The sequence below is a fragment of the Cricetulus griseus genome (assembly GCF_003668045.3).
Source record: "Cricetulus griseus strain 17A/GY chromosome 1 unlocalized genomic scaffold, alternate assembly CriGri-PICRH-1.0 chr1_0, whole genome shotgun sequence".
In the NCBI taxonomy this organism is placed as follows: domain Eukaryota; kingdom Metazoa; phylum Chordata; class Mammalia; order Rodentia; family Cricetidae; genus Cricetulus; species Cricetulus griseus.
Window position 1 is genome coordinate 112,994,353 of NW_023276806.1, and position 12,784 is coordinate 113,007,136.

The following is a 12,784-nucleotide window of genomic DNA, read 5'->3' on the forward strand; positions in this document are numbered from 1 at the left end:
GTGTTCTCATGAGTCTCTGCTCAAAGATGTTCTCAAGGGGACCCATGTGCAAAGTGCAGGCATGATACAATACCCCTCAAAGATGGGGAAGGAAGCCTTCCTCCATGTGTGAGGCAGAGTGACAAAGAGGCTAGGCATGGACAATGATGCCTTATAAGTCTGAAGAAAATGAGTGTTAGTTAAAGCCAAATGAAAACAGAGCTGTGAAGCACCAAGTAAAAGGAGAGAGGGATATTTGTTTGTGGAGATGTTAAAGAAACCAATATGGGCTTGAAGGATTCGTAGGATGAGACAGGGTGGGCAACTAGCCCCACCCCTAAGACTGCGCATGTTTCAGGAACGTGTTAGTTAACTGAGTCTGGTTGGAGCATGGGGTGTGTGAAGGAGAGTGTGAGATCTGGAGACATTTTGATTCTGGGCATTATTGTGAAAGGCCTTGTGTATCAAGATATGGCAGTAGGGAGTCTTAGATTGTTTAAGAGCAGAAGCAATGTGATCACAGTCACTGTGGGCAGCATGCACTGAAGTGGCAGCTGACAGAATATGCAGGAACAAATTAGGAGGCTGCTGTCACTGTCAGAGCTGAGCTTGGGATCTGTACAGGGCAGTGTCAGTGTGATAGATGGAGACTGGAAGAGAGAACATGCAAATGAAATCTAGGGGATTTTTTTTTTTCAGTGTCCTCTGCATGAAGAGTTTTTAAAAGAAGCTGGACTGGGGTAGTTTGGGTATCCTAGCCTGGCTAACCAGGGCTGTTGATGCCATTGTTGGAAAGAAAGGAACTGTGAGAAGGTTCTGACTTCTCAGATGGTTCTCATCATGGTGTCCAGCAAGAGATGGAAATTCCAAGCAGGGACTCGGGAGAAGGTGAGAGCTGACTGTCGGGGAGTTGTTCAGGAGTTGTGTGCTCACCCCACTGTCAAAAGACCATGAGGAGAGAAGCAGAGGGAGTCTAAACTAGGGAAAACTGTTCTAATGGAAAGGAGGAGGAAGAGGGTGAAGGTCAGGGCAGTGCTAACTCTGGGCTGCCTAGAAAATTCCAGGAAAATGGAAACATTGACAGATTGGTGGCAAAACCTCAAGACAACAGATATTTATGAGTCTGCTGTAAACACGAATGGATCCTAGTATGTGTAAGCGAATACCAGCAGAGTTATTGCAATCCTCAGGATGCGTTCATTAACAGAGGCAGACTTCTAGAAAAGAGAGCTTGTTATCATGAAAATAACAGTTTGTGTTTGTGTATACTTTGGCTTGAGTCACAGCTCCTTAGAGCAGGTTTTGTCACTGTCATTGACAAATGAGGAATCGGCACACAGCCACATAATTTCTAAAAGATACTAAGCAAGTCAATGTCAGCTGTTGATGCTCAGCCGTTTGAAAGGGTGGGCTGAGGACATGGTGCTTCATATCCCACACTATCTAGTTGGGTGTTAGTTTCCGTGGTTTTGGTTATGGGATAAGAACCTATCATGGGATTGGCTTAGTTCTCAGATTGTAAGTTCCGCCTCCTCCCAATGCTGGAGATGAACTCCAGGTTCTCAAGTGACTACTGAGTCTCTCTAGACTGTGGGGAAATTCTTACTGGGGTTATAAAGGAAAAGGCAGGTTCCCTTGCAGTAAGTAATTTTCAAGTAGAGCACAGAGTGTCACTAAACTTAAGACCTTTAATAATTTGACACTTTTCATTATACTATGGGTTTTGTGCCATAGAGGCACAACTTCATCATGTTGTAAGAGAGAGTTGTCATTTTGCTAGCTTGTTTTAAATTATTTTTATACTGTGTCAAATTAATACACAAATTTAGCTTTGCATGTTAGAAAGAAACTAAAAAGCTTTTACGAATGGCAAGCCCCAGCATCCCCTTCATCCTTCTATCTTCCATCCGCTCACTCCACCTCCATCCACTCCATTCCGCCGCACCTTCAACTCCTCGTCTGCTGACATTTTGTTACGCCAGCATCGACATACCATCAGAAATCTTGAGAAGTTTTGCTAACATACACCTCTTATTTTCCCCTCATCTTCCAAAGCGTGATTTGTTACAATTTCTGGCCAACATCTTAAAGTCTTCATTATTTAGTCATGCAACCATATTACTTTTAGCTAACGGATAGTATAATATGGCTACATTTCTTTTATAGTTCCATATTTTTCTTGAAATAACTATTTGTCACATTTGGGTTTTGGTTCTTTAAGTCTCCAACTGAGAGGGTTTTCCTGAAAATATTCCTTCTAGATTTTTCTGACTTGCTAGTATGGCTGCTGGGATATAAGGTGCATATCACCTCTACCTAGCTTCTATAGCTAACTAGTGTGGCTGGCTTTGCATCCTGAACCCTCAGGCAAACTTTATTAAATCATAAACAACACATCACCACACCCATATATGCTAAGGACAAGCATTTCCACTAAGCTCCACCCCCAAGGCCTGGCTAGCCATTACAATGTTTATTTCTAAAACCTCTTTTCTTTTCTTAAGCGTGTTCTCTTTTTTTGTAGAATTTTTTTTCTTATTTCAGGGATGTGTTTTTTAAAATTACATTTCTTAAGGTAGGGGGGGACTGGGAAATTATAAAACCACTGTTAGCATTGTGGAAGTGGACAGAAATTCTTGCTGGTTGATGCCTGCTCTGGAATGCCCATAACTAGTGTGTCTTTTTTCTGTGTCTCCAGAGAGTCCCCGTATTCTCTCTTCTATAGAAGAATGTAATGGTTGTCATTTGATTGTGTCCACTGGGCTTCCTTGTCTAGACTTCAGCAGGTCACTCCTTCAGGATGCAGCCTGATCTTTCCTTTCTAGAAGCCCCTGAACTTCAGGCCTTCCCTGTCAGTGCCGGCCTGCTTCCTGCCATGCCGTCTGAACACCTGCCTTTCTTCTAAGTAATAAACTACTCTATGACCTCTCGTTACCATCTTCACATATCATGGCTTGGAGTTACAGATGTCTCTTGTTTTTAAGGGCTTTGTGTTACTATTTGTTCTCTTATCCATGGAGGAATTTTGGAAAGAAGGGGGATAAGAAAGTCCTTTATTCTTTTGCTTGAAACCAAACACCCCTGTGGCTGTGATGTGTTTATTTACAGCTGATAGCATGTTTTATATCAGAACTGAGACTGCAGAAGGAAGAATGTTTGCGGTCATGACATGGTTTTAAGCAAATGGGTAGGTGGTGTAAGGAGCCCATGTCCCCATCCCAAGCCATCTTAGAACTACTACTCCACATTTAACAGACATGGGGTATTCTAAAGAGGAGCCTTGTCCTTTGCTTTCTTTTACAAATGCAGAAGCTGAAGGTACAACTGTATATCTAAGTCACAGCAGTCCCAGGTCATCTGAAATATCCAGGTTCCCAGGGCTGTGCTGTTTGTGCTGTGGCCTCTTTTAGTTAACACATTTATCTCTTCCTCAAAGACATTTTAAAATAAATTTACTCCAGGGAAGAACAATATAGGCAACTATTAATTAGTATTAACTCATTTGTGAGATCCAATTAAGTCATCGTTGCAATGCAGCTGCTGATGGCAGATCAAATTGAGAATACTTGCAAGGAAAGTAGGAGGACCAAGCCAGGGCAAAGGAGAGAACAGGACCTCTCCAACCCAAAGTGGCCCTGCCAAGTGTTACTGCCATCCATTGGTTGCCTCAGTACCACAGAGGTAGCAAGTGGTTCCCAATCCTACATTGCTCATCTTCTGAGGAGTAGGACATTAGAGATTTTCATTCCTGTGATGGGATAGCAAGTGTCTCGTTCTTTCTCTCTTCATTAAAATTATCTTTGAACATTAAGCTTTTCCTGCCAACAATATCCCATGAACCATAACCCTAGTTTGCAATTAGGCAATAAAACACCATTGGATAAGTGTTGGTAGAAGAAAACTGTTGGCAGAACTCATGTACTCTTGGTAGGAAAGGAGCCTGATTATTCTGGCTCCTCAGGGAGCATAATCACCTTGCCTGAGCACAGGCATCTGAGGAGAGGGCTCTGGCTCTCAGCCTACCTCCTACTGCCCTTAACATATAACAGTATTACTCTAAGTGGGGAGTCTAGCTAGTGCCATGCAGGGTGACCATCAGGGAGTCTGGCCTTCCACAGAGGGCTGAGGTGTGGACCGGGGATGGCTAACTTCACACTTGTACAGAAGGGAAACAGCAGTGACATGAAAATAATTAGTCCCACTACAGCACTCTGCCTTTAATTTAGCATCTAGGTCAGGGATAGTTAACTACTCTTACCTAGTTAGAAACTCTCCTAATACGAGAAACTAAGCTTAGCATAGTATAATGTAATTCCAGCATTCAGGAGGTTGAGTCAAGAGAATCACTATGAGTTTGAAGTTAGGCTATATAGGAAAGACCATGCCCCCAAAACAAAACAAACAAACAAAATAAATAGGAAGAATCCTCTCCTATCCTCAGTATTAAAAAATGAAGCGGTAAGATATACTTGATACTGCAGGTTTTTTTTTAATGATATTGAAATGCCCACAGATGTGCAACCTGTTAAGGAAATACCTTGACCTCAATTATTTTTTACTCCAGTTTAGCATCTCTAGATGCATTTTTCCAAATAAAGTTGGTGATTTGTGTTTTCTGATGGAACACAAGTTTCAGAGTGATGAGGTGGAGTGGAACAGACATCTGAAAAGCTCAGAGTTTTTAATAAAATAAGAGGCAAAGCATGCAGAATTAATATATAGTGATTAATATTTAAGTAGCCAAATATAAGAGTCTCTTGAGTCAGTCAATTTTTGTCATTTGAATTCATTTTGTCTTTATTCTTATATAGTGAATCCATAGGATTTTCTATTTTATTATCTCTAGTATTCTGAAATGTTAAAAATCAGTTTCAAATGGTATCATAAAAATAAATTTATTTTATAAGGAAGGCCAAATTATTAATTAATCATTAAACATTATTAATCTTATGATGTATCCCCTATCTGCCCTCAAATTTCCCTGGTCAGGCATACTTTATATAGGGTCAAAATCAAAAGGCATCATCTAACTTATCAAATACTTCTGGACTGGGATGTATAAAGAACCAAATGTAATTAAGCAGAACTCTATAATTGAAAAGTTGATTGAAAGAGTGGTTGTTTACATTACTTTAATGACTGATTATTAATTTTCATTAATGCATTCATGTATTCTTTTATTGAAAAGATACATATTGTCATATGTGACTAATGGTATTCTTTGGTCTGAGGGAAAACTGTCTCTTCCTTGAGTGTTCAGATGCAGCAATTAGTATTGGTGCCATGTGACTACCCATTTTTCAGCAGGTTCTCTCCATCATGTGTGAGAGCCAGGCATATGGTCAAAGAGGCGGTCTGTGCTCTGTGGGAAGTGACCAAATCCTTAAGGAGACAGGCATGAAAATGGACAAACACAGTATTGCTAAAGTTGGTTTAATGGCCTTAGGCACAAATGAATTCCAGGGAGCATAAATATGTACATTCTAGAAGGTGTTCACCTGAATACACACATTTAAGAAGTTTCTTTAAGAAGTTTCTTCAAGGGTCAAGCAGGAAATGCTGGAGCTCCCCTTTCTGTTCCTAGTGGGCTTTGGAAGGAGCAACAGACTGCTCAGTGTTTTGCTTTGTCTGGTTTTAGATGCTAAGAATCTGGAAAAAATATCATTCATATTTTGAGAATAAGATAAAGGGAAGTGAAGATAGACCTGAGCTTCCCCCCTCCAATATCCAACAGCTTCTTGTCCCTTACAGTTAACATACACCTAACAGGCTTGCTATTCATTAATAGTTCTGAATGTGGACCAGGTATGGTGATATATACCTTTAATTCCATCACTTGGGAGTTAGAAGCAGGTGGATCTCTGTAAGTTCAAGGCCAGCCTGGCCTATACAGTGAGTTGTAGGCCAGCCAAAGGTACAGAGTGAGACCCTGTCTTTAAAAAGGAATTCTGATGGAATTCTAACCAAGAGCAACTTAGAGATTCTTCACTATAGAAACCCAACTATTTTTCAGGTCTAGTAAGTGTGGAAATCTCTACATTTTACTTTTGTGGCATAGACATCTTTTTTCGTAACATTTATACATTTATTGGTGTGGGGCCTATGGGGGTCAGAAAACAACTTGCTGGAGTCAGTTCTTTTCTTTCATGACATGGGTCCAGAGAATTAAACTTGTCAACTTGACAGCAAGCACATTTATCTGCTAAGCTGTCTCTCCAACACTACCTGGGAATCTTTGTAGAAGGAAGCTATGCCTTCTTCGTTGTTACATGAAGTGTCTTCTCTTTCTGGTTTGGTTGTTATGGTGATGATGGGCTGTGATTCCAATGTGTGCAGGCACTTGCAGACTCAGCAATAGTGGTACTCATGCACTCAGGGGCTACAGAAGTCCAGAGTGGCTGCCATGACACTTCTTTCCCTTCATGATCACATGTTAAGAAATACAAGTTTGGGGTAGCACTGTTAAGCTCTTTGTGGGATTTCTCTTACCGTCACGTGTAGGAATGCTGAATAACATTAGATGTTTCAAGCAGCGGCTACATTGATTGGCAGGCACTGCTCGTTAGGGGGACTAGAGGTTGTCTGTTTCTTGACATTTCATTGCTGATTTTCAGGTTCTTTGTCAGAGCTTGCATCTTCTTCCCACCCACTGTCCCCAGTACCACAAGTAGCACAGTGGTTTCTTGGTGACACATTTCACTTCTCACCTATAGCTCCTTCTGGTCTTCCTGCCCCTCACGACATGAGTGGTGGGGTTCTGGTCAGCTGGCTCAGCTTCTTTTTTCAGTGTGACACACTGCCCCATCAAAGCATTTTTGTGTTATTCTCATTGCCATGGCTATCACTTTGGTTGCTTGTTACGTGGACTGAGTGTTTGGTTAATTCTTTACCTCATTTTAATAATGAAGCTGAGGTGACTAAGAATGTCCATTTGTCACTGAGTAATAGTCTCAAGGTATTTAGGATCCAACCCAGAGAGCCATTTTGGAAGCTGTTCACTGTAGAATCAAAACTTCCAACATGTAATTAATATATGATTTCGAGATGCTGTTTTGGTTTTCAGTTTGATGTATGCTTTTTTCTTGTTAGCATATAACATACATACATACATACATACATACATACATACATACATACAACATCTCTAAGTGTCTGAGAGAAGACTTCTGAACTTTGATCTGACTCAGCATTCAGATGGCCTTTTTTTGGGGGGTTTTTTGTTTTTGTTTTTGTTTTGTTTTTTTGATTTTTTGTTTTTTGTTTTTCAAGACAGGGTTTCTCTGTGTAGCTTTGTAGACCAGGCTGGCCTCTAACTCACAGAGATCTGCCTGCCTCTGCCTCCCAAGTGCTGGGATTAAAAGCGTGTGCCACTACCGCTCTGCTTCAGATGGCCTTTTTATCAACAGCAGTAGCATCAACTAGCAAGTGTTTGAAATATTGACTGAACTGTTCTGGTCCTTATAAAGAAGACATAAGAAGTTTAAAATAAGTATAAACACTTGCCCTCTATCAAACTGTGCCACTCAAGAGAATACTCCAGGAGACAGAAATCAAGGAGGGAAATAATCATCTCAGTTTATGAAGTAGACCACACCACAGAGGTTCAGGCCCATGTGGTCAAGAGTAATTGCAGAAAGGGCAGAAGACCTCCACTTCAGAGTGAACACCTAGGCTTCACCCTGGGGAACTTGGCCTTCTACCTTAAGGTATGATGTGAGCTGGACCATGGCGAGAAAAATTGATGAAGGGCAGAATTAAAATGTTCAGGGATGGAAACAACAGCAGGAGGAACATTCCAGAAGCAGGTATAGTAGAGTCAAGAATTCACAACAGCTTAGATGATCAGAGCTTCCTCTTGAGTCTTCAGCGGGCTGAATACAGAGACAGAATAACCCAATATCCAATATGTGGTGGAAATTAGTTTTAAGTTTTTGTTTTGTTTTCTTTGCTTACTAAACAGATACTTACTCAGCAAGTGAATTAAGCAATCAATAAATTAAGCAATTAAGTTAATTAAGCAATTAAGCAGTTACATGAACTGACAGGGAGAGAAGATCTGCTCTATATTACCCAGGAATGTGGCCAACTAGGGAAGTGTCTTTCTGTATCCAGAGCCAGTGCATAAAGACTTTTACTTCTTGAGTCTCTGTCCAGTCTCCAAAGAGGTTTAGCTCTGTATGGTCAAGCTGTACCCGTCATTGAGCATGCTTGGAGATACGCTGGAAGGCTGACCTCATTTAGCTGTTTGATGATACAGCGAAAGTGTTCTTTGCATGGTTTTCAATACTCCCAGGAAGCCATCCCTTCCCCTGCTCTTGGTGGGAGGGGATTACATGTCCCTGGGGGGCCCCACCATGTATCCTTTGGTAGATGAAAAGTGTGCCCTTCACTTTGTTAATGAAGTATCCTCTCTTGCTGGTTTGGTTGTTATGGTGATGATGGGCTGTGATGGATGGTGTTGAGAAGCTGTGGTGAGAATTGATGTTCTTTGACTCTTTTCTGCTCTCGGGCCCACATTTGGTACCCACTTGGGTGCTTTTTGTCGGAAGAAACAACTTAATCTTGGCTGATTTGCGTTGAAGGAAAAAGTGTTCCCTCTTTGTTGGATTACAGCAGGCATTCCTGATGTCTATGGCATCCTCCATCTCCCTCTCGGCACCAGCAGTCCACCCACCCTTGTTATGTCACCCTGGCTTTGATGCAGGCTCCCTGGACCTAATCTTACATGGGAGTCAGAAGTGGCAGAAGAGAGCTCCCACTGCACCAACCTCTCTACTGACTCCAGGAAACACCCACTCACCCTGACCCTCCGGAAACCGCATGTCCCTTGTGATTCCCGTTACTCTCTTTGTTCTTTTCTTTCCCAGGACAGTGGGCATCATGCTCTGCTGTGGAAAGTGGGAGAACTATCCTGTCCATGTGACGAGGTCATGCTGTGGTGGGGTCCTTCAGAATGAATAAATAAAGGAATTGAACAGGTTAAGCCAAGGATGCCTTCTTTTCCCACATATTCTTCCTGTAAAACCCAGAATATTAGCTTGATCTTTTCTTGTATTGCATGCTCACACTCCTGTAAGCAGGAAAGGTACTCACTCAACGAGGGCAAAGCCCCTGTGTTTGGAAACACAAAACTAAAAAAACACATTAACATATCTTTAGGCAATAGCCTTGACAGTATAGGAGGAAGGGAAGCTATGTATTTACGGAATAAATGGGGTGAATTTGAGAACAGGTTTGTCTAGGCCAGGTAGAGGGGACTGTGGACATTCCTGAATGTTAATTAGAAGAGTATTGACTCTGAAATATGTAGTAGGGGACTGTGAGATGTGGCATGGTAGACCAGTGTCTGAGAAAGACACCATGCTGGGGTGACTGTGGGTGCAAAGAGGATTGGGAGCCCCAGGAAACACCAAAGTAGACAGATTCCCCTGTCCCCCAGACCTGTGTTTTACTGGATGTATGACCTTAGGAAGGTTTATTTTTTTAGGTCAATTTTGGTATTTATGAGGCAGAGAGAAAAAAACTTTGCTTCATAATATTGTTTGGAGAATTAAATCTGATAGTGCCTCGAAAACACAGTGCACATGTCAGGTTCTCAGCAAGACTAGCCTACTTTGCCTCCTGTCTGTACCACAGAGCTGCCATGATAACCCGGTGGTGATTTCTTGAAACCCTAGAGGGTGGTGCAGGCAAGGATGGAAAGACAGATCCAGAATGAGAACAGCCCAAAGCTTCAGGACTCTGTGACTGGCAGGATCAAATCCTGGACCACAGATGACCTTGACAGATATTTCCTAACCTGACCAGGATTTTGAGATGAACATGCTAGGAATGCTGGGATATCTCTGAGTTGCAGGTTGGGTAGCTATACTGGGGACCCTTAGGTCACAGGGGAAGATAGGGAGCTCAGACACTTTAGGCACTGGGATGTGCTCCATGGATAATGATAAGTACGAATTGACCTTGCTTTTTGGGATTGAATGTGGTAGTGACACTAAAGGGATTCTAGTTAGCATGCTGCTGTACAATTTAAATAACTTTAATAGTCTTTAAACACATGGAGTATAAGTTAAAAGACAAAAATCCGTCTAGAAAGCAGCTTCTTGATGCACAGGGGTCATTGACGTTAGCACTTGAATCCTTATAAAAGGTGTAATGAATCGGTGTCCTTGACTGAATCTGCTCAATATTTTCAACTCCTTAATTCAGGAACCTTTTTAAAAGCTTCACTTATTGATACATCGAGAACATGCTATTAAATGGTCACAGGTAAAAATACTTTGTAAGCTGCTGTGGCAATCACCTTATGTTAGTTAAATAAATCAAATGTTAAATAGTAACCAACAACAACAGCAGCAAAACCTAAATGGATGTAGGGTTATACAGACTTTAGCATTTGCTACTCAAACACAGCATTTTAGCTTTAATTTTAACAAGGCCAGTGTGACAAGTGCTGAAAAGTCTGGTAACCTAGGGTCATTGATAGAGAGTGATTCCATTGCTTTATGGTGCAGGGTCCCTTATTTTAGCATATAGGAATTGCCAAGGGTATTCATTTAAAATACATATCCCAGGGTCCTACCCCTGGGGTATGCAGAATCAGTTCCTCTGGAATAAGACTGGAAATCTGTATTTTAGCACACACTTCAGGTAGAACTCAGGTCATTGTTGCAGAAACAATATTTAGAGAGGTCAGATGACTCCACAGAAAGTTATGACAACTGGGGAGTGTTGCTTGTATTTTTGCCTCTGAGTGGAGTGGAGCAGAAAGTTCCCAATGGCTGGACAAAAATAGTTCTAGAAGGTCTTTTCACTGGCTTAAATGTTTGTGCAAATACAAAGATTCCAAGAAGCATTAAAAATTCTTTGAGCATATGTAAAGGGTTTTACTCAATTCTGGCTGTGCCCAAAAGGCCCCAGTCGATTGTATCTTCAGCAGAAATCTGTTTTCTAATCATTTTGGATCACAGCCCATCGTCACCATAACAACCAAACCAGCAATCGAAGGCACTTCATTTAACAAAGTGGAGGGCATAGTTTTCATCTATCAAAGGATACCTGGTGGGGCCCCCAGGGACATGTAATCCCCTCCTCCCAAGAGCAAGGGAAGGGATGGCTTCCTGGGAATATTGAAAACCATGCAAAGAATACTTTCCCTGTATCATCAAACAGCTAAGCAGGGGAAGTTGGATGTCCCAAAGTTTGATCTGTCCTGGGGTACATGGGTGCCTTCACTAGGCACCGTTTTCTCAGCACTGGAGAGCCAGGGCTGCTGTGTCCCATGTCTCGAGCCTACAGAGCTAAGGAGAGCGGGGCACTGGCACCCCCACTTCCTCTGCTGAGGAAGTTCCTGAATTCAGCCAGGCTCCTGGGGAGGCGGGTGTCCTTTCTCACGAATTTTCAAACCCTGGCTCTGTGAATACATTTTTCAGTGGTAGGAGATTTTTCTGAAATACATATAATAGAAATGAAGTGACTGTCTTCCCTTCCCAGCCATTTACTTTTAAGTTGGGTTTATCTGCTTCAAAAGTCAGTAACATGGAAAAAAGCTTAACTGATACCCTTTGATATAGCTCATACCAAAAAAAGATTTGACAGATTTTTTTAAAGAAAGTTATTTTGAGCATTTGAATCAGAAAAAAATTTATGCAACTGGATAAAGGTAAAGATAGAGATTGTGTATTTATACACAATTGGCCAGTACAATGTATCATCAGTCATTGAGCTGTTACAGATAAACCCAATGTTAAAATTATATAATTTATTTTGCAATGTTTTTCAGAGACTCAGAACATTTACAAGAGCTTTTATTTATAAACACACAAAACCTGGGACTTTTCATTTTATTCTCCATTTTTGTAGTCCCAGGTGCTAGACAAGCACTTTACAGCTCATCTATTTCCCCAGACCTTGTTTTAGGTTTTATCTTGAGTTTACTAAGTTGCCCTGACTGGCCTTGAACTTGAACCTCACCTCCTGCTTTACAATTCCCCAGTAGCTGAAACTGTAGCTCTGTGCAGTCAGGTTGGGCATTGTGTATTATTTTAAAGTGTTTTTTTGTTTGTTTTTGAGGAGACAAGGTCTTGGCCTTCTGAGTTCTGGGATTTGCACAAGGGACCACCCTCCAGGTTTAACTTCTCATTTTACATGTGGGGTAAGAAGGTCCAGGAGACTCCTAACAATTAAGACTTGAACTGAAGGTGCTGCACATGTCAGTTTATGGAATGACTTTGATGCTGTCAGAGCTCAGCTAATGTGAGTTGTGGTAGGATTTCAGGGCACATTGTTCTGACTAGAGGAGCAGTACCTGAAACTATGTTCATAAAGTCACACTAGAGATTTTTAACCCACCAGCCAAGTAATTTCCTTCTGGTTCAACTGGCAATTGTGTAATTTTAGTAATTAAACAATTCTATAACAAGAGTTATTATCAATGAAGTAAATCCAGATTGATGCTTGGAGTTTGTATTTGGTAAATCTTGTCTAGGTCATTGCAAAGATGAATCCTGTAAAACAATCAAGCAGGCAAACAAACCAACCTTGGGTGAGGAGAAGGCTTTCCCTTAAGGGAAATTGTTAAAGCAAAGGTCTTGTTAAGATGGTACTCAGCCTAACATGGGGCTGTGTGTATAATTTTGGTTTAGAATGTACAATAGCTAGAGAAAGGCCATTCTGTCCTGAATCTTGACAAAAATTAACCTCCATTGAGTACTCCAGCCTGGGGCATGGATGCTGAGTGTCTGTAGACACTATTTCCAGGATTGTTTTTCTTTTTGTGTTGGTAGAGACAAAATCCAGGTCCTCA

At 41.4% G+C, this 12,784-nt stretch overlaps 1 protein-coding gene across 5 annotated transcripts in view; it reads left to right on the forward strand.

The window, feature by feature from the left end:
* The window catches only part of Trpc3 (transient receptor potential cation channel subfamily C member 3), a 61,065-nt gene that overhangs the window by 2,855 nt on the left and 45,426 nt on the right, over positions 1 to 12,784 (forward strand). The window lies entirely within an intron of this gene.